Consider the following 25171-nt stretch of genomic DNA (forward strand, 5'->3'; position numbering starts at 1 on the left):
TCAGCAAAAAAATTCTCTGGCGAGTCAGATTTCTCTAAAAAGGAACTTACTCTACAAAACACTATTGAGAAATTCCAACATAGTGTGAAGGAAAGGAAGCATAAACAATTTATCCGTGACTTACACGATTTTAGGGAAAATAGAGCGTATGTTTTCCTGAATAACAAAACTTTACAAACTGAACCCCCAATATATCCCTCATCATCTGACACCGAAACATCAGAGAGTGATACAAAAGGGAATACAGGTGGGCGAGGTGGTAAAGGGAGAGGCAAAGCACCATTTAGAGGTAGGCGGTATCAGTCCAATCAGGGGATGCTTTTTTTAGATCGAGACTATTACCTGAGGAGGTGAGTGGAGGGGAGAAACCAGCCTCCGAAGTAAGATTGCGGGTCTTGAACCTGTCCTCCCGACCTCTTAGTGAAATTGAAAAAATGATCCTCGATAAGGGACTTTCCTTCGTTCCAACAACAGACTTTGATCTGTTTGCGTGCATTAAAGATTTAAATCTATTTGCACGCAAACTAAAATGGAGGAAACACTTTTGTAAACAGGATGGTAGGACCTGTGAGGAACTGGGTATCCCTTCTGATATGCTACCAGATGTGAGAGTTTTGGAGTCTCTTTCCTTGGAAAATCCCAACATGAAAGGTGAGGGCCCTTTCACCACACTTAAGAACAAGAGTGTCAAGATGCCTCCTCCACAAAGTGATGTCTCTGCGGTAGATGTATTTGTCAACCTGGTAACGGAGGATTTGAAAAAACTGAACCAACAAAATCCCTATGCTGTCTATAACTGTACCAAAGATGAAATTAATGTTTTGCGCTCTTTGAATCAGGACCACCACATTGTCATTAAGCCCTCCGACAAGGGTGGCAATGTGGTGGTCATGGACTCCGATAAGTACCGAAATATGTGTTTGGACCTTTTACGTGACCCCGAGGGCTATAGGATCTTGAGAGAGAACCCCACTAAGACCTTTTTGTTTGAATTAAAAATGATCCTGAAGGAATGTTTGATGAGTAGGGTTATCGACAAACAGGAGTATGATTTCTTGTTGCCACATAGCCCGGTTGTCGCCACCTTCTATGGTCTGCCTAAAGTCCATAAGGGACTTGAACCACTTAGAGGCAGGCCAATTTTGTTGGGTGTTGACAGCCTATGCCAGAACTTGGGCAGTACTTGGATGTCATTCTACGACCATTTGTAGTAGCCCTACAATCTTTTACAAGAGACTCCACCGACTTTTTGAGGAAAATTGAGAACTTACCAGTCGATGAAGAGTGTATTTTGGCGAGTATTGACGTTGAATCTTTGTACTCCTCTATACCGCACAATAAGGGGTTACAAGCCGTCAATTATTTTTTATCGACTCGAGGCTGCCAATTATCACAGCACAATGCATTAGTTTTGAAAGCCCTGGAGTATTATCTCACAAAAAACTTCTTTGTTTTTGACGGCAAATTCTTTCACCAGCTCAGGGGCACCGCGATGGGGAGTCCCTGTACCCCATCGTATGCTAATTTGCTCCTGGGCTGGTGGGAGGAGACAATCATTTTTGCCGAGGACAATGGGTTGTTGGATATTTTAAGGGTGAAGCTCTGGGCATGCTACATTGAAGATGTTTTCATTGTTTGGCGTGGCTCAGAGGACAACCTTGGAACATTTGTCGATCAACTGAACAAAAACTGCATCAGCTTACGTTTTGCGTATGAAGCGAATCACACAACACTGCCATTTTTGGACATCATGGTCAGTAAAACCTCAATGGGCACCCTACAAACCTGTACCTTTCGAAAACCCAAGTCTACCAACTCCCTTTTGAGGTGGGAGAGAAGTCATCCGACACCCCTGAAGAGGGGAATTCCCAAGGGCCAGTACCTCTGCAAGTGGAGGAACTGTTCTGATGAAACAGTATTTAAACATCATGCTGATGACCTGAAAGCGAGGTTCTTGGAGAGAGGTTATCTTAATAGGGTGTTAAAACAGGCCTTCAATGAAACAAAATCCAACAACAGGACTGATTTACTCAATGTGACTCCAAGCAGTGATTATGGTGGACCTTTTAGGTTCATTACAATTTTTAACAATGGTTCACAGTATGTGAAAGACATTTTGAATAAACACTGGCCTGTCCTTCATATGAACCAGGATCTTGAACAAAAGATTGCTGAATATCCCCATATCACCTACAAAAAAGGTCAGTCCATTGGAGATAGGGTGGTCCATAGCCACTTTAGTGCACCTCAGCAATCTATGTGGCTTAAGTCGGATATCAAGGGCTGCTACAGGTGTGTAAAATGCGTGTCATGTCCCTATGTGGCTCAAACCAAGTTTTTTGATTCGAATGTCACCCAGAAAAAGTTCTCCATAAGTCATTTCATCAATTGTCGGTCCTGTGGCATTGTATACAAGGCCACATGTGTATGTGGTATGGAATACATAGGCAAAACGATCAGGGAATTTAGGAGACGTATAGGTGAACACCTCTGTGATATTGAGCACAAAAGGGAAACCCCTCTGGCTAGGCATGTGAATACACTACATGGTGGTAAAAAGGATGTCCTATCATTTGCGGGCATCGACAAAGTTGAACAGCCATTAAGAGGCGGCGATTGGGACTGTGCTGTTCTGCAGCGTGAGACCAGATGGATCTTCAGATTGGAGACGGTCTCACCCAAGGGTCTAAATGAGCGGTTGAATTTTGGATGTTTCATTTGACCCGCCCTGGCCTCTATTGGTTTTTCCATCTGACCTGAATCTTGCTAAAATGTCTATGGGCCTATCGGATCCTATTTAGATCCGTTTTGTATTCTCTCAAATATTGGATCAATAACTTAGACTGAGTAATATTGATAAAATCCTACACTTTTGATTACCTACATTTCCACTACGTTTCCCTCCTGTTGAGTAACTTTAAAGATTTGGGAATTTTCTTTTGGTATACTGCCTATTTAAATATGGTTTATCAGCAGCTGATTTGTTTTTATGCATAGGTCATCTATATCCTGTTGTATCTGAAATTTGTTATGAATATAGTGATGGCTTTTGTGTGTTCTAATGGGCATAACTGATTTTGCTGCTTTTTTGGCTATTTGCTGTGTCCTTGTCTTGATAAGGTGGTGGGCGTGTACATCATTTTGGCTCATGTCTTGTTACCGGCCCCTCCCTTGATAGTGTGTGAGGTGCAACCATCACGTGGGAAACCATGTGACAGCCCCTTTGTCACATGATACCTATGCGTATCGCCCCCATTATATTTATCGCCATCACATGTCTTAGCATGTGATGGTGTTTCTATCACATGATGCACGTTTGTGCATCTCGGGAGGCTGCGCCTTCAGGCTGTAACAGCGCGCGCACTGCGCGATGACGTCACATGACACGTGATAACGTGTCCTGAACACCATGCTTGTTTGTGCACATCGGGAGGCTCTGCCCCCAGGCGGTGACAGCACGTGCATCACGTGATTACGTCACATGACGCGGAGAGCGTCCTGAATATCACGTGGTGCGCTCCATACAACCAGGAAGTACTGGTCTACTTACCATTAGCGTGCGCATAACCTGCCTGGACCTGGTGAGTGCTTAATACATAATTATTTACAACTGTGGTGGCTATGTGTGATTGGCTGAGGGGGCCAGTGGTGGCTACTTAATGTCTATGTGGTGGTAGCCGGCTGTGGACAGCAGCTGGTGGTTACTTACCAGCATTCCCCTATACCTTACTATCTAACCTTTGCTAACCTATGCAAATCCCCTGAAGAGTCATGCACGTTGACGAAACGCGTTGGGAAGCATATGGGGACTGTGAGGATGGTGGCTAGGTGATAGCTGTGGACCGTCTTTGTAAGGGCGGGAGTATTTGGGGGTGTAGGGCAAGTTAGCCAGCATATATACAGTGCCCCCCTTCCTCCGCTCCACTTTTGCGACAGGAAGGCTGTGACAGACAGTGGATCACCTGATTGGGTGAGATCCTTCCTTGTATTTTGCTAACCAATACACATGTTTTTGCTTGTATGTGGGGTATGTACAAATGACGATATGATTTCTGTTTAGGTCATTTTGAATAATTGAGGTTATTTCTTCCCCTGTTTTTGCATACATGTGGCATAGCTCAGTACCACTGTCCTTGATCTATGTATGAGGACCATACATTTGATGGTTCTTATGTGATTTTTCTGTCTGAACACCCTCTTTATAGGGTTCAGTCACCATGTGTGTCTGCAAGGTCCAAATTGTTTGGGCGATTTTTGTGTCCACAAGGTTAATCCGGTGGTAATCTTTGTTTTGTGTAGGTACCCTTTTCCAGGTTTTATTCTTAAATTATTAAAAGTTATATTTTAACTATATACACACAATTTGCCTTGTACCCTTTAAAACATACCATAATTCATGATGCACAGATACGGCACAGAAATGTATGTATAGTACAATGTCATAGATTTCACTTGCTTCTTACATCGCATGTGTGGTACCTCTGAGGCTTCAGGCGCCACAGGGTACTACACCTCCATTAGGGTGTAGTACTTATCCTGGGTCAGGGGAAGTCGGTGCCGGTTTCCACTCACACATACACACAGTAACAGTGGACTGCCCTCCCCAATGGGGACCAGGCCAGGGTCGGGTCACAGTAGGGGGTCACTACAGCGGTTGGGTTTACAGGACGCCACCACACCAGGGGCTCCCCGATCCACTGGAACTGGGGACTCAGGGTCAGGGAGAAGCAACCACCAGGGGGAGTCAGGAGCACACAGTTGGAAGAGCAGGTTGACCTGGTGGCAGGGGCTGGGGGCAACAGCTTGGAACACACAACACAACTACAACAAGGGAGAAAAGCTACAGACACAGAGTAGAGCGAATGTGCCGTGAGCAGCTCTGTGGGCCAAGGCGTTTAACACGGTCTCGGGGGAGAAGCAGACGGGTGCTTTCACAGGACCGGCACTGGTGGGGTGTAGAACCCTAGGGCAGGCATTCTTCACATTGTCCACTAACTCTGCAAGAGTCGAGGGAACGGCTAGAAAAGTCACCGTATCAGTCCCACCGAGCCTGCAACCAAATAGCATATAGGATCCGGGGCTGAGGTCCTCGACTGGCCCCACATTGGAACCGCACTATCAGCATACAGAACGGGACAGTTTTCTGACACCGCGATCCCAAAGTGCTTCATGCCATGGGGATCTGATACTCAGCGCTTTAAAGAGGAAGGGCCCTTAGGCTGAAACACACTGGACTCGACCTTTCACGGATCCGGGATTAGCTGGAGCCCATCGTAGTGGAGACCGGTACTCTGGGGCAGCGCCTGAACTACTTTTGAGTAAAAGACCTGGAACCGCAGCCCCTGTCTCTGCCTGTCCTTTGCTGGCGCCGTTGCCCAGCGCTATGGCGCCAACGGGGACTACCACCATTTCTTTCCGTCCTCCATCATCCTCCCGGGTAACCCCGCTCTGCCTGTCAGGAGCGAAACCATCCCAGCTGCGACCCTCATCATCAGCCCCGAAGAGCAGCACCCGCAGTGACGGCCAATCCCTGGCCGCATACCACAGGTAGCATCACGATCATAAAAGACTTTCCAACCATCACTACTACCCCCATCCTCCATCCCATCCACTGCCTTCCCTCTCTCCTGTATGCCTCTGTCTATCTAGGTCATGAAACCGGGCCAGGCCAGCCCGTGATGACGCAGAGGATCTGCACCCCAGACCTGGTGACGTGTCGGGTGAAAACCCCTCGACCCCGGGGTGTTACACATGAGTGATAGTAAATTCTACAATAGCATAAAGCAAATAGGATTTATGCAAGTCAAGCCCTTATGTGCCAATTCTTGTGACCTACCCCCTCCCTCATTTCCAGTCAGCAAATACGAGGTGGTCAGGACATATCTCCCCAGCCTGCACCATACATACCTCCCAACCGTCCCGGATACAGCGGGACTATCACGCTTTACATTGTTTGTCCCGTTGCCACGGGCGGGACGGCCGTCTCCCGGGCTCCGCCCACCCACTCTCTCCCCGCCTCCCTGCTTTTCCCTCCTACCATCCTAACACGTGACGTGGCATAACACAGAGAGGAGCGCGCTGCCCGAAACTGCTCTGTGCTGCTGCTAAGCCTAAGGTATGTAGAATCTCCCCAGTGCTGATTCCCCTCCCCTCCCCTCCCGGCCGGAGCCTCTCTGTGCGGTCGGCCGGCCGCCTGTCTGTGCGGGCGGCCGACCGCCTGTCTGTGCGGTCGGCCGGCCGCCTGTCTGTGCGGTCGGCCGGCCCCCCGTCTGTGCGGGCGGCCGGCCGCCCGTCTGTGCGGTCGGCCGGCCGCCTCTCTGTGCGTGCGGCCGGCCGCCTGTCTGTGCGGTCGGCCGGCCGCCTGTCTGTGCGGTCGGCCGGCCGGCTCTCTGTGCGGTCAGCCAGCCGCCTCTCTGTGCGGTCGCCTAGCCGCCTGTCTGTGCGGGCGCCCCCCTGCCGCCTGTCTGTCCGGGCGCCCCCCTGCCACCTGTCTGTGCGGGCGCCCCCCGCCGCCTGTCTGTGCGGGCGCCCCCCTGCCGCCTGTCTGTGCGGGTGCCCCCCTGCCGCTTGTCTGTGCAAGCGCCCCCCTGCCGCCTGTCTGTGCGGGCGCCCCCCTGCCGCCTGTCTGTGCGGGCGGCTGCTTGTCTGTGAAGGCGGGCGGCCGGCCGCCTGTCTGTGAAGGCGAACGGCCGCCTCACTGTGTGGGCGACCGGCCGCCTCACTGTGGCTGCCTGCGTCTCCGTGCTGGAGGCCCGCCAGCTGCCTGCGTCTCCGTGCTGGAAGCCCGCCGGCCGCCTGCGTGTCCATGCTGGAGGCCCGCCGGCCGCCTGCGTGTCCATGCTGGAGGCCCGCCGGCCGCCTGCGTGTCCATGCTGGAGGCCCGCCGGCTGCCTGCGTGTCCATGCTGGAGGCCCGCCGGCTGCCTGCGTGTCCATGCTGGAGGCCTGCCGGCTGCCTGCGTGTCCATGCTGGAGGCCCGCCAGCTGCCTGCGTATCCATGCTGGAGGCCCGCCGGCTGCCTGCGTGTCCATGCTGGAGGCCCGCCGGCTGCCTGCGTGTCCATGCTGGAGGCCCGCCGGCTGCCTGCGTGTCCATGCTGGAGGCCCGCCGGCTGCCTGCGTGTCCATGCTGGAGGCCCGCCGGCTGCCTGCGTGTCCATGCTGAATGGGTGTAGATGGGGAGTGGATATGGGCGTGACTGTGAAATGGGTGTGGTTAGGGGGCGTGGCCTAAAAAATTGCCGCTACGCGCGCCGCAAACTTTGTCCCTCTTTTCCTTCTTTAAAAGTTGGGAGGTATGCCATCATCCTTCACATATAGCAGCCCCCCTGGGCCCAGCCTCTCCCCTTCACGTATAACAAATAGAAGCTGTATTGGTGATCTAAAATCATCCAGCACCTGCAGAGTTAAGACTGCTACAGGAGAAAGGAAGTGTTCAGCAGTGACCCAGGGGATGATGGAAAGGAGTGAATGTGTCTTCTCTGTTGTGAATAAGCAGTACCAGAAAAAGACTGGTGTGGGCCCTAAACTGTGCTAAGCTGCAGAGGCCAGCCAGTCTAGGGTAGTGAATATCAGAAGGGGAGATGTCCAGGACAGTTCTAGAACAACTCCTGATGGGCAACAGTAGGAGAGTGGAGAGAACTGAGCGAGCACAGGACTCACCCCCCTCTCACTGCATCATTAGGTACAGTGTGCTGCTCATTGTAAAGAAACAATGTAGAGAAGTGACTCTGTGAGAAGAGAATATATTTTATGAAAAGACTTTCAGACCTTCATGCATATTATTCTGGGGGCATTATGTGAAGAGAAGGAGCATTATTAAAGGGAACCGATCACCAGGATTTTCGTATATACCCTAACGCCAGTGCTATAGTGGCACTATCAGGCTGATTCTATACAGACCTGTAGTGGTCAGCTCGGATGTTTAGGTTTTGAAATCCAAGAAAGTAAAGTTTATAAAATTAGCTGCTTGTTGAGGAGCTGAGGAGCAGATAATATAATCATAGTTATCCCCTCCATTTGTTAGAATTAACATAAGTATTATACAAACGATTCACTTTATCTGTTGCAGGACCTGTGTGAGGTCCTACGCATGTGACCAGAAGGGGCGGGGACTCAGCCAACAAAGCTGGATACCAGGTCACATGGGTATGACCTCACACAGGTCCTACAAGAGACAGTGAATCGTTTGTATAATACTTATTTTAATTCTAACAGGTGGAGGGATTGTTCTGTCCCCACTTAAAGGCGATTGAAGGCGCGTAGTTGTGGGATGGTGTGAGAATCTTACCTTCGTTTTCCTATAGGTGAGGCAGACATGACCAGAGCACTCCAGAGTTAAACATGCACATACTGAGATGAAACAATGGTGGTTTATTTTCTCCAAAGGTTAGGACATGCAGAGTACAGTGGTCCAAGTACCTGGCATTGTGGTTCTCTTGTGATGCTTGTTTCTGAAGCCACTAAGGTCAGAAGACTTTGCTTCTAGCAGCTCCAATAAGAAGTGTTAATTCTCACAAACTTTGGCTGGAACTTAATATGCCAGGAAGTGATGCAAGAGGGTCAGCAGACACTCCCATGGGCTGGACAAAAGAAACAGAGGAGCCGAAATGTCTGACCAGTAGATGGCAGCAGAGACAAGCATGAAAAACATTAAATAACAGTTTTAACTAAAACAAATAGGAACAGCACAGGGATAACTATGAATATATGATCTGGTCCTCAGCTCTAGTGGGACCATTTTAAAGTGTAAGATATGCGTGTCATACCTGTATTTGTGACGCCCTGGCAAAACCAGGTAGTCACACATTAGGCACCCGCATAACACCTTCCCTTACAGGGTTACATACAGCCGACCTGAAACCCTAGTCACCCCCCTCAGGGCAAGATGTGAGAGCCGAGCCGCCCATACAGCGCCGCGTTGGGAGAGAGGTACACAGACCATCCCGACCTCATTGACCTGCCTGGAGCCAGAGCCTGTTCCCTACGTGGTGGGAGAGTGCCGGCCAGCACAGCTCCCTGGCGCAGCAGCGTCACCCGCTATACCACCTCCGTTCCTGATAGAAGTTCAGAGTTCCGGGATGCATTGCAGCTGGTCCAGGGGTGCTGAATCAAGGGTGCCGAGTGAGCCATACGGCCCCATGCAGTAGTGGTAGCGGAACCCCGGCTACCTCAGTTATGCAAGTCCCCGTTGGGACTGTTCACCGTTCCTGATGTTTAAAAATTTTAAAAATGGACTACGGCTTTGGACTGGAAAGCCAACCCAACAACTATTGGGCCTTGTAAATAGTCCCTGACCACCCTTCTCACCCTGCTGCAGTCTTTGGAGAGGCTGATTGGAGGAAGGGCCTGCGGTAGAGTAGGCCGAGGCCCAGTCACCATTGAGACCAGTGGCTACCCTCCAGACAAGGGGTACCGGACTTGGGGCCCGTGACAAAAGACTGCCGGGTAAGGAACTTTTTACCCGGCCCGTAAGGGCAACAACTGGACCTGTCCTGGACTTGGGCAAGGGGTGCGCACCAGTGTTTAGAGGTGGCACAAGGGGGCAGGTTGTTTTGGGTGGGCGTGCGGTGAGAAGGACCCGGTCCGTCCCGTCCCGGTTTAAATGTGAAACGTTTAAGCAATGTGCCTCCCGCAAGGGAAGAAAAACCAATGTATTAATGTTAATATACTTGTAAGCTGTTTCTCTTTTTCTACTTTTCAGTTCCATTTAAATAAACGCTGGTGGTTGGACAGCCCGCGGACGGTCTGTATTAAACCAAAGGGGAATGTGACGCCCTGGCAAAACCAGGTAGTCACACATTAAGCCCCCGCATAACATTTTCCTCACAGGGTTACATACAGCCGACCTAAAACCCTAGTCACTCCCCTCAGGGCAAGACAGGCACACCAGTGGGCGGGACCAGGCGGTTAGGGAACGCCCATTTAGGGGTCTAAACAGCCTGGGATGGATTGGGAGATGATATGACAGCAGGGAGTTAATTGTGAGGATGGCCAATCAGCACAGGAGGAGATATAGAGGAGGGAGCTTCCTGGTTCAAGAGATAATTATTGGAGATTGGATATTGACTAAAAGGGCCACTTAATATGGTGGTTATGGTGCTTATGGTGGTCTCCTAAAAAGAGCCACCCCTTGGCTGGGTCCTTCCCGGAGGGATATCTGGCTGGTTCCTGTGTTGAGACACTAACAGAGGCTCCACGGACATTTTTGATTTGCATATTTCTCAGGGGGCAATGTACCTAGGATTTCACTGTCTTGAGCGCCCTCGCTGGCTGCTGGCAGTGTTTTCTCTGGCTGGTCTCCCCGAGATCAGCGATTGTTTTGTCTTGTTGGTCTACTAGGCATTGCTCCCACCTGGCCAGAATCCTACTCCACACTGATGAGGGGCAATACCCCGAAACAGCTGTCTGTGGATGGATACCTGGCCTTCGTTTTTCCCTTGTCATATCTTTAAACTTGTCAAAAAGTTGGATATTGACTAAAAGGGCCACTTAATATGGTGGTTATGGCGGTCTCCTAAAAAGAGCCACCCCTTGGCTGGGTCCTTCCCGGAGGGTTATCTGGCTGGTTCCTGTGTTTAGACTCCTAACAGAGGCTCTATGGACTTTTTTGATTTGCATATTTCCCAGGGGGCAATGTACCTAGGATTTCACTGTCTTGAGCGCCCTCACTGGCTGCTGGCAGTGTTTTCTCTGGCTGGTCTCCCCGAGATCAGCGATTGTTTTGTCTTGTTGGTCTACTAGGCATTGCTCCCACCTGGCCAGAATCCTACTCCACACTGATGAGGGGCAATACCCCGAAACAGCTGTCTGTGGATGGATACCTGGCCTTGGTTTTTCCCTTGTCATATCTTTAAACTTGTCAAAAAGTTGGATATTGACTAAAAGGGCCACTTAATATGGTGGTTATGGCGGTCTCCTAAAAAGAGCCACCCCTTGGCTGGGTCCTTCCCGGAGGGTTATCTGGCTGGTTCCTGTGTTTAGACTCCTAACAGAGGCTCTATGGACTTTTTTGATTTGCATATTTCCCAGGGGGCAATGTACCTAGGATTTCACTGTCTTGAGCGCCCTTACTGGCTGCTGGCAGTGTTTTCTCTGGCTGGTCTCCCCGAGTGATTGTTTTGTCTTGTTGGTTCAAGAGATAGGGAGACATTGTGCAATTGTAAGGAACTAGAAAGAGCCCAGGAGGGACAGAAGTGCAGAGTGGAGCACAGAAAGGTGGAAGTGACAGGGACAAGACCTAAGGAGTGAAGGAAGCCCAAACCTTCACCATCCCCTGGTCCTTTCTACAGAAGCAGAAAGAGAGAAAAGTGACAGAAAGGGCTCTATTGTAGTGGGACCTAAGTTCAGGGGTGCTCCTACTTGAGGCATTATCTGCCAGTACCTGAGGGAAACTAGTTGCGGCAGTAAGGCAAGTGTTCTACCTGTCCGTTAGCCGAGTGTCCCACCACCATGCTGGGAGAGTGGGTCTGAAAAGGAAGGGTCAATCACCCCATCATGGTCATCTCAGCAAGAACGAGCCAGTTGTTGGAACTGTAGTGTCTGAAAGATAAGAAGGATGACGATGTTAATGTACTGAATAGATGGAAAATGGCTGTTGGACTGTTGTGCACTAAAACCATCCAAGTTGTACCCTGCGTCCGACTCTTTACTGAGCGCATGGGGCCTGAAGCCCATGTGAGTGAATGGGACCCAGAGAGTGAACAACAGCAGCTGACAGAAGGTATTACCTCCACACCACCGCATAACACCTACACCACTCTGCCCCCCGTGTCTGTTCTGTGTCTGGGTGGATTGAGGACCTCTGCAAGGATCCCTCCCACAATTGCCACTCTCCGGCACTTTACAGTTAAGGCAGCAATGCCCCCAGTTCCAGGTGTGAGTTGGATTGGCTGATGCCTCCCATCTTTGAGACTGTGTATGGTTTAACCTTTCACTGAAAAAGTGCAGGAAAGTGAGGACAGAGACTGCCTAAGGGCGATTCAAAAAGTGGTTGTGCCACAGGTGCAGAGAGAATGGCTGGGACATTGCTTGGGGAGAAAACTCAAAGTATTGCTCAGTCGGCACCTGACCCAGGAGAAGACGTTGCCCAGATGAGCCCAACTGCCCCATGACCCAAAAGAAGAAAAGCTGCCTCTGTTTGGCCCCAGAGAAGTGCGATTAACAAACTTCGTATCCCAAGAGAGTACTGGTTCCCCAGACGGTACTGTAAGTTTGGACTTGTGCGCAGGTTTAGGTTAAGGTTTAGTACAGGACTCCTTAATTAGAGTGGTGTCCGCAGTTAGCTGTTACAGTGCAAGTTAGTATAGTAAAAGTATAAGTTTTCTGCAGTTGTTTGTACTGTCTTCCATTGTGATAGTCAAGACAACAGTTGTAGTTCGCTCCAGCTAAGCCGCTCAAATTTTGTATTATCGCCTACTCCAAAATATCTTTGTGTTTCCTGTTGCCCTGCAGCCCTTATGAGTCAACCCCCTACAAAAACCCTACAACCTCCCTAAAAAACCCTGTTTTTCTGCAAAGTCGCCTGGTACCGTAATTTACTCTACACTGTGGTGGTCCTTTGGTCATTGCTTCAATGATGTATACCATTGATTGATGACAGAAAAATGAAAACAACTTTTACACTTTAAGAATAATTCTCATTGCAGCCTCTCGTAAAAGCATATTGACCTGATTCTTGTGATTTATTTTTTTCCACAGAATCAATGTTTTTTTTTACAATTAATTCCCCTAGCACTGGACAAGTTTCCTTTCTCTGTATATTTAAATATACAAGACGTTGTTAGGTCGCACTATAATTCTATGTCAATGGATAATTCTGTCGTGAGCACCAGTCTTCATATTTGCCCTGCAACAGCAGTACCAGACAGTCTGGAGATGCCTTCAGTATTAATCAGAGGTTTCTGTAATCTCTGCTAGATGAGAGAAGCAGGTGTCATGGTCAGAGACACACCTGATCCGGATTGCGTGGGCCATGTAAACATACTGAGACCCAAACTGATCAATACCCTCTTCCAGCCGACAAATAAGGCAGAGGTTTTTTTTGTATTAATCATGTTCCCACTTTATTTGTCAGCCGCTCCCTAATGTACATGATAGACTCATTTATGACTCTTACCTTTATCCTTAATGTATTACTCAATTCTGCCAAACATTCTACATATATACGGTATTGCAACTAATTAATGATTTTCTAACTTAGACATGCTTTAAGGAATGTTAAAATAGCTCTGTAATTCTTGGCTTCTAGGCATGTGTGGGTGAGCTATGAATCAAAGCTAAGAACACCTGCTTATATGTACATGCTGCAATTGTATGTAATAAACTATGTCTGAGATGCCTTGTAACTGGGCAGATATAACATATCCCGTATGATCAGGGTCGGACTGGGGTGTCTGGAGCCTACCAGGGGAAATAACTCTAGGGGCCCACCACCCTAAAGCTACATGCAAATATCTATTAGCTGCTATGCCCGTTCTAGTTTAGCGTTGACTAAAGCACAGGCGGCTTCTGCACATCTCCTGTGCACACACAATAACTGTACAATTACAGTAGTTTGCAGTAATGGGATCTTTGGTGACAAGTTATCACCGATCCACAGGGTAGGTAGATGATAACTTATTGACTGGTGGAACCAGACCAGTGGAAACCGCACCGATTGGAAGAATGAGGACCTTTTATCCATGACATGGCACTTATATGCCCATTATACAATGCAGCAGCAGGTGGGATGTGTGACCGCAGCTCCATTCATCCTCTGTGGGGTGGGATGTGTGACCGCAGTTCCATTCATCCTCTGTGGGGTGGGATGCGTGACCGCAGCTCCATTCATCCTCTGTGGGGTGGGCTGTGTGACCGCAGCTCCATTCATCCTCTGTGGGGTGGGATATGTGACCGCAGCTCCATTCATCCTCTGTGGGTGGGCTGTGTGACCGCAGCTCCATTCATCCTCTGTGGGGTGGGCTGTGTGACCGCAGCTCCATTTATCCTCTGTGGGGTGGGATGTGTGACCGCAGCTCCATTCATCCTCTGTGGGGTGGGCTGTGTGACCGCAGCTCCATTCATCCTCTGTGGGGTGGGATGTGTGACCGCAGCTCCTTTCATCCTCTGTGGGGTGGGCTGTGTGACCGCAGCTCCATTCATCCTCTGTGGGGTGGGCTGTGTGACCGCAGCTCCATTCATCCTCTGTGGGGTGGGATATGTGACCGCAGCTCCATTCATCCTCTGTGGGGTGGGCTGTGTGACCGCAGCTCCATTCATCCTCTGCGGGGTGGGATATGTGACCGCAGCTCCATTCATCCTCTGTGGGGTGGGCTGTGTGACCGCAGCTCCATTTATCCTCTGTGGGGTGGGATGTGTGACCGCAGCTCCATTCATCCTCTGTGGGGTGGGCTGTGTGACCGCAGCTCCATTCATCCTCTGTGGGGTGGGATGTGTGACCACAGCTCCATTCATCCTCTGTGGGGTGGGATGTGTGACCACAGCTCCATTCATCCTCTGTGGGGTGGGATGTGTGACCGCAGCTCCATTCATCTTCTGTGGGGTGGGCTGTGTGACCGCAGCTCCATTCATCCTCTGTGGGGTGGGATGTGTGACCACAGCTCCATTCACCCTCTGTGGAGCAGTCAGATAAAAAAAAGTGCAGCGCTCGCAGCCACTGAGGAATGAATGGATCAGGGGTCGAGTCAGACATGAGCTTGTGTAATGGGGATAAAAGTTGCACATTTTGCCGATCAGTTTGGGTCCCAGCAATCAGACCCCACTGATGAATAAGTTATCATATACTTAGGCCACGTTCACACTTTCACTATTTGGTCAGTATCTTACATCAGTATTTTTAGCCAAAATCAGTAGTGGGTGGAAATTGCAGAAGCGGTGCCCGTCTTTCTATTATACTTTTCCTCTCATTTTACTGATTTTACAATTCCTGGTTTTGGCTTCAAATACTGAGGTAAAAAAACTCACAAATACTGTGTACACGTGGCCTTAGTAAAGGAGATTACTTACTTGTTTTCACTGGATAACCTCTGTAACTGCATATTTGCTGCAGTGCAATAGTCACAGGACAGCGAGGGGTTAAACATTCAAGTATTTAAACTATTGGAAATAAAGAATCTTCCCCATATTGATAGAGAGAAAGTGACCTCCAGACACAACGCAATCCACTATACCAAGACCAATAATATCACATACAAGGGGGAAATACCGCCACCCCATGACCAGACAACATATTACCACCACATAGTGACCGAATACAATCACATACAAGAGAGAAATACCGCCACACCGTGACCAGATAACATTACCAATACATAGTGATTAAACACAACCACATATAAGAGAGTAATACCGCCACACCATAATTAGACCACATAGTAACCAAATATTACCACATACAAGGGAGAAATACCACGACACCATGACCAGACTACTAAATAATACTAAATACAAGAGACAAATACAACCAAACCATGACAAGACCACATATTACTACTACACGATGACGAATACTACAATAAATGATCATGAATTAAAACCACAATACTAATATTACCATCAGTGGCATTACACACAGGAGCTCTGTATATAGTGTCAGTGTACAGGTAATACAGTGATCACAGATGACTTTATAAACAAGAGATCTGTATATAGGTAACGGCCCCCCTATCCATGTGCCGTGTACCAATGCCCCCCATCCTTGTGCAGTGTATGAATGGGCCCCCCATCCTTTAGTAATGTCCTGATTCCAGTCCGCTTCCTGTCCCCTATTATTCCGATGTTCGCACACACACACACGTTAGCATAAGTTGACACAGCGCATTTTTTTGATGCTGCGTTTGTGCGTTTTTGCGGCAAAAAACGCACAAGACCGCACCCGCGGCAAAAAACGCGTTTTTATATCAGTGAACAATGCCATTAAAGATTGTTGACAGAAAAAGAAAAAAGGTCTGATGTCATTTCTTTCTTCAATATGTTCTTCATTCTCCACTAGTGTATGCAGGAGAGCAGACAGCTGCAGAACTACAAGGCTCAGCATGCTCCATTCAGGACTGTATGCTGGAGGGAGAGGCAGGGGGAGCAGAACTACAAGGCTTAGTATATTTCATCCACTAGTGTATGAAGGAGAGCAGACAGCAGCTGCAGAACTACAAGGCTCAGCATCCTCCATCCAGGACTGTATGCAGGAGTTTTTTGCCCCCCAAAAATATTACGTGGGCTTCGCCATATTTTTGTATGCTAGGCGGGTACAGCAGGCAGGTACGGGCTGTCCCCAACCCCCAGCTGCCTATTTGTATTCGGCTGGGAACCAAAAAAATATAAAGAAGCCCTTTTTTTTATGTCATGAATAAAAAAAAAAATGACGTGGGCTTCACCCAATTTTTGTGTCCAGCCAGGTACAACTAGGCAGCTGGGGATTGGAATCCCAGTGCAGGGTGCCCAAGCTTTCTGGGCACCCCCGCTGCGAATTGCAGTCCGCAGATACCCCAGAAAATGGCGCTTTCATAGAAGCGCCATCTTCTGGCGCTGTATCCAACTCTTCCAGCTGCCCTGATTCCGGGTGGCTCGCTGGGTAATAATGGGGTTAGGGCTAGCTGTATATTATCAACTGGCCCTAAGCCCGAAATTCATGGTGTCACGCCAATATTAGACATCGCCACCATGAATTTCTAGCAAAGATAAAAAAACACAACACACAGAAAAATATTTTTATTAGAAATAAAATGCAAACACAATTAGTGACTCCATCTTTATTGAAATAAAGAACCCACCTCCGCAGTAATCCTGGGTTAAGGGTCCCACGCCATCCAATTCGGATCCAATATCATCTGATCGGTTTGCTGGAAGGCAAAGCGATCAGATGATGTGTCAGGTTCAAGGGCCTGAATCACATGACACATCAGCTGATTGTATAAAAGCTGTTTATACAATCAGCTAATGCATCAGTGCAAAAAAAACCCAAACTATTCACTTCTGTCACGCAGCGTCAGACTAACTACCGGAAGAAACTCCAGTAATGCCAGGCCTGGATTCAGGTACCTTGCATTACACTCCGAAGCTCTCGCCTGAGCTCTGGAGTGCAGCCGAGACTGTACAGCGTGCGCTGAGTGATTGATTCCCCGGCGCTTGTGGCTCAGTTCATGTCAGCTGCAGACAGGCCGGGCTGATCTCTGGTGCTGTCACTTGAACTCCGGAGATCGCCCCGGCCTGTCTGCAGTTGTCATGAACTGACTGCAAGCGTCGGGGAATCAGTCACTCGGCGCTCGCGGTACAGTCTAGACTGCACTCCAGAGCTCAGGGGACCGTATCAGCTGATCAGTGATCAGTGGCAGGTCCTGCATCCATCGGACGTGCGTGGGAGTCTGCACACAGCCGGAGCAGGGGTGCCGGTACCGGGAAGAGGAGCTGGGAGCGGACATGTGCCGGGACAGGGAAGTATGACATTTTTTTTTCTACTGTTCACTTTTGATTTTCAGCCGCTTCTATCTCCCGCCCGGACATGGCGCCGCACGGGAGCGGACATGGCGCCGGGCGGGAGGTGGAAGCAGCGGGGGCGGTACCGGGAGGATTCACGTTTCTGTGTTTACTAACAGAAGGAATCGTCTTCCTGTACACGTCACTTTACTACCAACCCCTTGCGTTTATAGCTGCGTTTTTAGTCATAGAAACGCACTAAAACGCAGGTATATTTGCAATTTGCTTTCATTGCGTTTTTGAACATCTCATTGAACTCAATGGGTGGAAAAAGCAGTGAAAAACGCAGAAACAATTGACATGTTGCGTTTTTGTGGGCACCACAAAACGCAGCTAAAAAAAAACGCTGTGTGCGGACAGCAAAACAGAAAACTCATAGACTTTGCTGGGGAAGCAAAGTCATGCAGTTTTCTGAGCAAAAAACGCACCCGAAAAACACGCAAAAAACGCACTGTGTGAACTTACCCTTATTCTCACCTGTTCTCCGTTCCTGCGCTGTCCTTACCTTACCAGTCCGCAGGCTCACAGACCCTCCATGATCTCGTTCGGTGCACGGAGCCGCCGCCGCAGGATGCCATGATGGCTTTACTGCAGTTAAATGGCTTTGTGGCGCCGTAAAGCATTTAACTACAGTAAAGCTATGAAGTCACCTGCAGCGGCGGCTCCGTGCAGAGGACGGGATCACTGAGGGGGCTGTGTCCTGCGGTCTGGAAGAAGCGGATGGAAGGAACGAGGAGGAGAGGTGAGAATGTTTTTTTTTTTTTTTCTTCGTCTCTGCTAAGTGCTTAACTGCAGCTCCTCCTGCTCAGTCCTGACACCGGCTGCACTTTTCACATGTACGCGCGTCTGAGAGATGCGCGTATATTTGAATAGCGGCATGGTCTGCAGGACAGATCTGGGACTTCCGCAGTGCAGGAACTGTGGTGACATCACATCACATCACATGACTGTGATGTCACCATAGGTCCTTCTGCAGCCGAGCAAATTGCAGCGATAGAACAGAACTTGCTCTATCATTGCAATTTGTGATAGAAAAGCTGGGGGCTCATGAGAGCGTGGGAGGTGGGGCCCATCACAGCGTGGAGTCCTGCCCAGTCTGCCCGCACATACCACCGGCCCCGAAAAACCGGCGACCTGACGGCACAATACACTGCCCCGCCCCTGCACTATATAAGGCACAGGGGCCCACTGAGGGCCCGGAGCCTACCGGGGGATTCCCCGGTACCCCGGCGGGCCAGACCGAGTACATCCAAAACTGGCCCGCTGTGTAATCGTATTTGGCCAACGAGGAAATAACCAATGTCTACTAGAGCTGGTCCATTTTAGTAGACAGTGCATGCTAATACTACAAATTCTTCATTATGCACATTACCCACCACCTCTAAGTTTCAATAACAAGGGACCTCCACCACACCCACACCAATGATTTGGAGAGCTCTTCTCCTTCCCTAACACCTCACACTGCTCCCTTGATGACACTACAAGCACACCCGGGTTCTGATGTCAGTTTCCCACACACACACACACACACACACACACACACACACACACACACACACACACACACACACACAAACACGGCTCACACCACTCTTTCCCTTGAACAAAGCCTTGACTCTTGTATAAAACAGTGCTGAAGTGAATCATGATGAAATGTAAGACATCTTTCCTAGTTTATCTGCCTTGGAAATGAACTATTAATGCACTGAATATTTGACCTACTAAGCCTCAGAAAAGATTGTGCAAAAATACATAGCCCATGTAAACAAGCAAATCTATGCTGTAAAATATGGGACAGGGTTTAACTAAAAAAATTACTAGACAGCTCCTTTAATGTATTTTTTTCTGTTGTTCAATGTTTTTGTCTCAACCGTCCAATAGTCAAATTAATTCACTACATTTTTCAAAACAGTTGAGACAAAAGTATATTGTCCAAAAGTACACCAAAGACAGAAACAAAAGCATTGAAGATGCATGTTTTTTTTAAAAAAAAAAAAAAAATGCTTTACCCCCATCTGAGGTAGGGTTCCTGCAGTTTAGCCTTCTCTTTTCTTCAAACTCCAACTTTCTATTGGCCTCATGTTACATCTCATAGCATCAAATGGGCAGCATGAGTTTGTGCTATTTCTGCCTGAAGTGGTAACAGTGTGATTCCCTCAATATTCTTCTAAAGAAGCTACGAGCATAAGTATACAGTCAGGGAGGCTGAACAGTCATCTTCTACATTATAACTATATAAAAGGAGCTGCGTAATCATCATCAGAGTGAGAAAGAGTGAGGTAAAGCCCTTATTGTGCAGGAAGTTTTCAGCACTGAAATGGTGACCACCTTCAGAGGACATAAAGCCAGTGGGTTACTATAAGATCACATTATCTAAATGAAGAGAATGTTACAATGGATTTTCAGGCAGAAACGAACAACTAAGTAAATTAATTAATACTTTATACCTCACAACTTACATAGAAGAGAAAGAGGGTCAAACTATGTGCACACATAGGACACTGGCGAAATTTTGAGCCACGCCATTAGACCACGTTCACACATTTAGTATTTGGTCAGTGTTTTACATCAGTATTTGTAAGCCAAAATCAGGAGTGGCAAAATTGAATGAAAAGTATAATAGAAACATGTGCACCACTTTTCCATTTTTTATCCACTACTGGTTTTGGCTTAGACTACTTTCACACTTGTGTTCAGCGGAGTCCGTCACTATGGAGAAAAGCGCAGTCCGTTAACGCACTGCGCTATTCTCCATAGAGTTGGAAGGACGACGCACTGTAACGCAAGTGTCAGTGTTGCATCCACCGGACGACGCAGCGTCGTTATTTTGACGCTGCGTCGGGCGGAAGGAACGCAGCATGTAACGTTTTTTTGAGCAGCGGAATCCTTTGGATTTCACTGCGCATGCTCTCTCTGGCTCCCGGCACCCGTAACCAGGGTACAGATCGGGTAACCAAGGAATCCTGGTTACGTGTGCCGGGAGCCCGACACTTCCCCGCTCGGCTCCGCCCCCTCCTGCACTCCGTATGTATACACACACACACACATATACACAATCGCGCACACACACACACACTCTCACACTCACTCACCTGTCCCCCAGCGATGCAGTCCCGCGGCACTGACGTCCTCAGCCATGGCCCCGCTCGGCTCCACCCACTTCACACTCCGCCCCCCGCTCCCGCCCCCCGCACACATTGTCGGTGACCAAACGATCAGCTGATCACCCGGCTACTGTGAGTGATCGGCTGATCACCCGGCGGCCGGCTACTGTGAGTGATCGGCTGATCACCCGGCGGCCGGCTACTGTGAGTGATCGGCTGATCACCCGGCGGCCGGCTACTGTTAGCGATCAGCTGATCGTTCACAATAGTCTGCCGACGGTAGAAAAACACAAAACGGATTGCGTTGTTTTGCAGCATCCGTTGCATCCGTTGTGCCAGTATATGCAACACATCCGTTGCATCCGTCACACAACGCAATGTAACGGATACCGTTCAACGCAAGTGTGAAACTAGCCTTACAAATACTGATGTAAAATATTGAATGGAATGTGTGAATGTGGCTTTAACCATACTTCTTAGCCACACCTATTTACCCTTTCTCCCTATCCTGGCAGGAGAAGATTTCAAAGAAGCCATGGTGGCAGAGTGACACATTCAACAAGAGGACAGTGGGGCATAGATCCAAATTCAGAACCCACTTTATCCAGACACTTGTGACATATGGTTAGATTTTTTGTTCCTTCATTCATTTATTATTGATATAGAAGTCATATATTTTTATATTTCATCTTGCTTTTTTGTTACTAGATGAGCTGTCTCATGACGCATCTATTAGGGATAAGCAGGTTACCATACAAAGCACCCAACCATATCTACCTAAAATAAAGACTAGAACCACGACTTTATTGCAGGAATGGCCACAGTTTTATTTAAACCGTATATATGTATACCAAAGCTCGTGGCTCAACATGCCACTCAATTGTTACTTAAACCTTATACATATATACCCGTATAACCATACACCCCGATAGATCCGTCCAAGAGGCCAACCATCCTTCATAACCCCCCGGCCGTAACCTCCAAACCGGCCCAGAGGACCACCTCGGCCGTAACCACCCGGCCCAAAGGTGAGGGGTAACAACGTTCCATCGTTAATTACCCCTTCCCAGAACCTGCGGGACCTCCGCCCACAAGTTCCCATCCAATCCGAAGCCACTCCCCTTGAGCGACTTCGTACCAACCAACCAACTGTCGGTACTCCCAACCTCTCAGACGGACCTATCACCCCGCTGTGACAAAACAACTTGGCAAAGCAATCTTATATTCTCCAGTCTTTCCTTTTTTTTTTTTTTTTTTTTTTTTTTTGCTTTTTTTTTTATTTTATACAATGTTTTTTTTTTTTTTTTTTTTTTTTTTTATACATAACATCAGGGCGGGCGGGTGGGACACAACTTTTCAACGACGAAAGGGGAGGTAATCAGTCCACCCCCCTCTCTTATACCCCCCCACAACCCCCACCCCTTCCCTGGTCCCCTCCAATCCCCCTACAGCTTCCTTCCACCAATCCAATAGTCCTAACTATCCCCTATCCCAGTTCAACCAATTAACCCCCTCCTAACCTTGCACCCTCACGATGGTCATGGGGTCCATTCACCCCTATGGGGCTCACTGCCCTTCTTGACGCATCTATTAGGGATAAGCAGGTTACCATACAAAGCACCCAACCATATCTACCTAAAATAAAGACTAGAACCACGACTTTATTGCAGGAATGGCCACAGTTTTATTTAAACCGTATATATGTATACCAAAGCTCGTGGCTCAACATGCCACTCAATTGTTACTTAAACCTTATACATATATACCCGTATAACCATACACCCCGATAGATCCGTCCAAGAGGCCAACCATCCTTCATAACCCCCCGGCCGTAACCTCCAAACCGGCCCAGAGGACCACCTCGGCCGTAACCACCCGGCCCAAAGGTGAGGGGTAACAACGTTCCATCGTTAATTACCCCTTCCCAGAACCTGCGGGACCTCCGCCCACAAGTTCCCATCCAATCCGAAGCCACTCCCCTTGAGCGACTTCGTACCAACCAACCAACTGTCGGTACTCCCAACCTCTCAGACGGACCTATCACCCCGCCACAGACCGGCCAAGTGACCCCTTACTTGGCCCGGGCCCCCCACACCCCTAGTGCTTGCTCCAGGCCATCCCTCAAACCCAACATCCATAAATCCAGACCCACATCGGTCAAGTGAACCCCATCTCTCCTTAGATACTGCTCCGTGGACTCCTCCAATTCTCTATGCCGCACCACCAACCCACCATTCCTCGCCACAAACCTACCAATCGCCCGGTTCAGCTTGCTCCGAGCCCTATTAATCCGGTCCACCGACCTACCAAAACGCCACTGAGTCCGAGCTACAATGTCTGACCAAACGATAACTATGCCCGGAAACGCCCTCCACAAATGTAACAGGTCCAGCTTTATGTCCCTTTTTAATTCCCTTGCCGACCTTACTCCCAGATCGTTCCCACCCACGTGCAAAATTAACACATCAGGGTCACGATCCATACGGCTATAATAAGCCACCTCTGGGCGCACTCTACCCCAGGTCATGCCCCGAATTCCGAGCCACTTTACTCGGGCTTCCGACACCGACACTCCAAGCTGCCGACCGTCACGACGCACATCCGCTCGCAACGCTCCCCAATACACATAGGAGTGCCCGAGGATCCACACAAGGCATGGACCTACAAATACAAAAACCACGAATAAAAACAGCAACAGAACAAGAAAATACACAACAAACCAGCATCAACGCAAACCAGGAATCCCCCACCCCTGACCATCACCTGACTAAGTGAGGCCTAATGTACAAGCGAAACCTGGAAGACTCCCACCTCCCAATCCGCCGGATACAATCCTCACTCAAACCCCACCTGGCGGCCTCCGTCGCCGCCCCAATCCGGAAGGAGTGAGACCCGTACTCACGTGGCTCCTCCCCCACCCTTACCAAAGCCATCTTCAGCACCGCATTGAATTGGTACCGCGACAAAGCCAATCCATCCGCATGTCTAAGAAAAACGCCAGGGAAACCGCCGCTCACCTTTAAAAACTCTGACACTTGTACCACCGGGCACAACTGGTGCCCCGGTAAAGCGTACAACACTACTAAGCGCCCCCGGCCCCTCTGATCCGTCTTCGAAAACCGAAGGCGACATTCCACTCTATCCTCCCCCAGCATAACATCCTCCAACAGCAACCCACCCATCGCTTGCTTGGTCGGGCTGACCAATTCACCAATGCGAAAGGCCCCAAAAAACGCCAATACAAAAGCTACCGAAAACAACACCCGCTCATAAGGAGACGAACACAATTCCCCCAAACACCCCACTAACCGACCCAACAATGGCAATGACACCGGCCGCCTCATGTCACGCGACTGGGCCCCTTTTCGAAAACCCTTCATTGCCTGCCGCACCAGAAAATCCTTAGTCGCGTCCCGAACCCCTTGCATCTGAAACAAGAAGGCCAATGCCGCCAACTTGCAACCAATCACCGAAACGGACCGACCTGCCGAAAAATCCCCACTAATGAACACCAGGACCCCCAACACTCGGCCCTTGTAACCCGACTCCATAAAATCCCCTCTTTCCAACTCCGCCCATTCCTTCCACACCGCCTGATATCGGCACCAAGTAGCCTCAGACACCGATCTCCTAATCCCCTCAAATGCTACACCGATGCCAGGTCCCACAGCCATTCCGGACAAGGTTCTCCATCCGCGTCCGCTCCCGGCACCAGCTTCCTGAACCTGCAAAACTGAAATCGTGATAGCGCGTCAGCCACCTCATTTCGAATCCCTGGCACGTGCCGTGCCACCACACAAATGTTCAACTCCAAACACCTCAACACCAAGTGCCTCAAATACCCCACAACCGGCGGGGATTTTGCCGACAGCGCATTGATGGAATGCACCACCGCCATGTTGTCACAATGCATGCAAACCCTTCTTCCGGAAAAAACAGGGCCCCATAACTCCACTGCTACAATGATGGGAAACAATTCCAGCAGAGCCAAATTCCTCACCAGACCTGCTTCCACCCAAAGCCGTGGCCACTTTCCAACACACCAGTGCGTCTGAAAAATTGCCCCAAAACCGGTCGCTCCAGCCGCATCCGTGTACAACTCCAACTGACTATTGGACAAAGCCTCGCTCATCCAAAGGGTCCGACCGTTGTACCGGTCCAAGAACCTCTCCCAAACCAACAAATCCCCTTTCATCACTTTGGTCACTCTGACAAAGTGATTTGGAGCTTTCACCCCCGCGGTTGCACTTGCCAGCCTCCTATTAAAGATCCGCCCCATTGGCATAATGCGACAAGCGAAATTCAATTTTCCAAGCACTGACTGCAAATCCCGCAACCGCACCTTCTTGGCCTGATACAAAACCCGCACCGACGCCTTCAAATCCAGAAGCTTCCCCTCCGGCAATCGGCATTCCATTGCCAGTGTATCAATTTCGATCCCTAAGAAACATAGGGCCGTCGCCGGCCCTTCTGTTTTTTCCTTTGCCAACGGGATACCTAGGCTCCGCGCGATCCGCTCTAACGTGAACAACAACAAGGAGCAGACCGAAGAGCCCGCCGGACCCACGCAAAAGAAGTCATCCAGATAGTGAATCAC

Source organism: Anomaloglossus baeobatrachus, chromosome 8 (genome assembly GCF_048569485.1).
Source record: "Anomaloglossus baeobatrachus isolate aAnoBae1 chromosome 8, aAnoBae1.hap1, whole genome shotgun sequence".
Taxonomy (NCBI): domain Eukaryota; kingdom Metazoa; phylum Chordata; class Amphibia; order Anura; family Aromobatidae; genus Anomaloglossus; species Anomaloglossus baeobatrachus.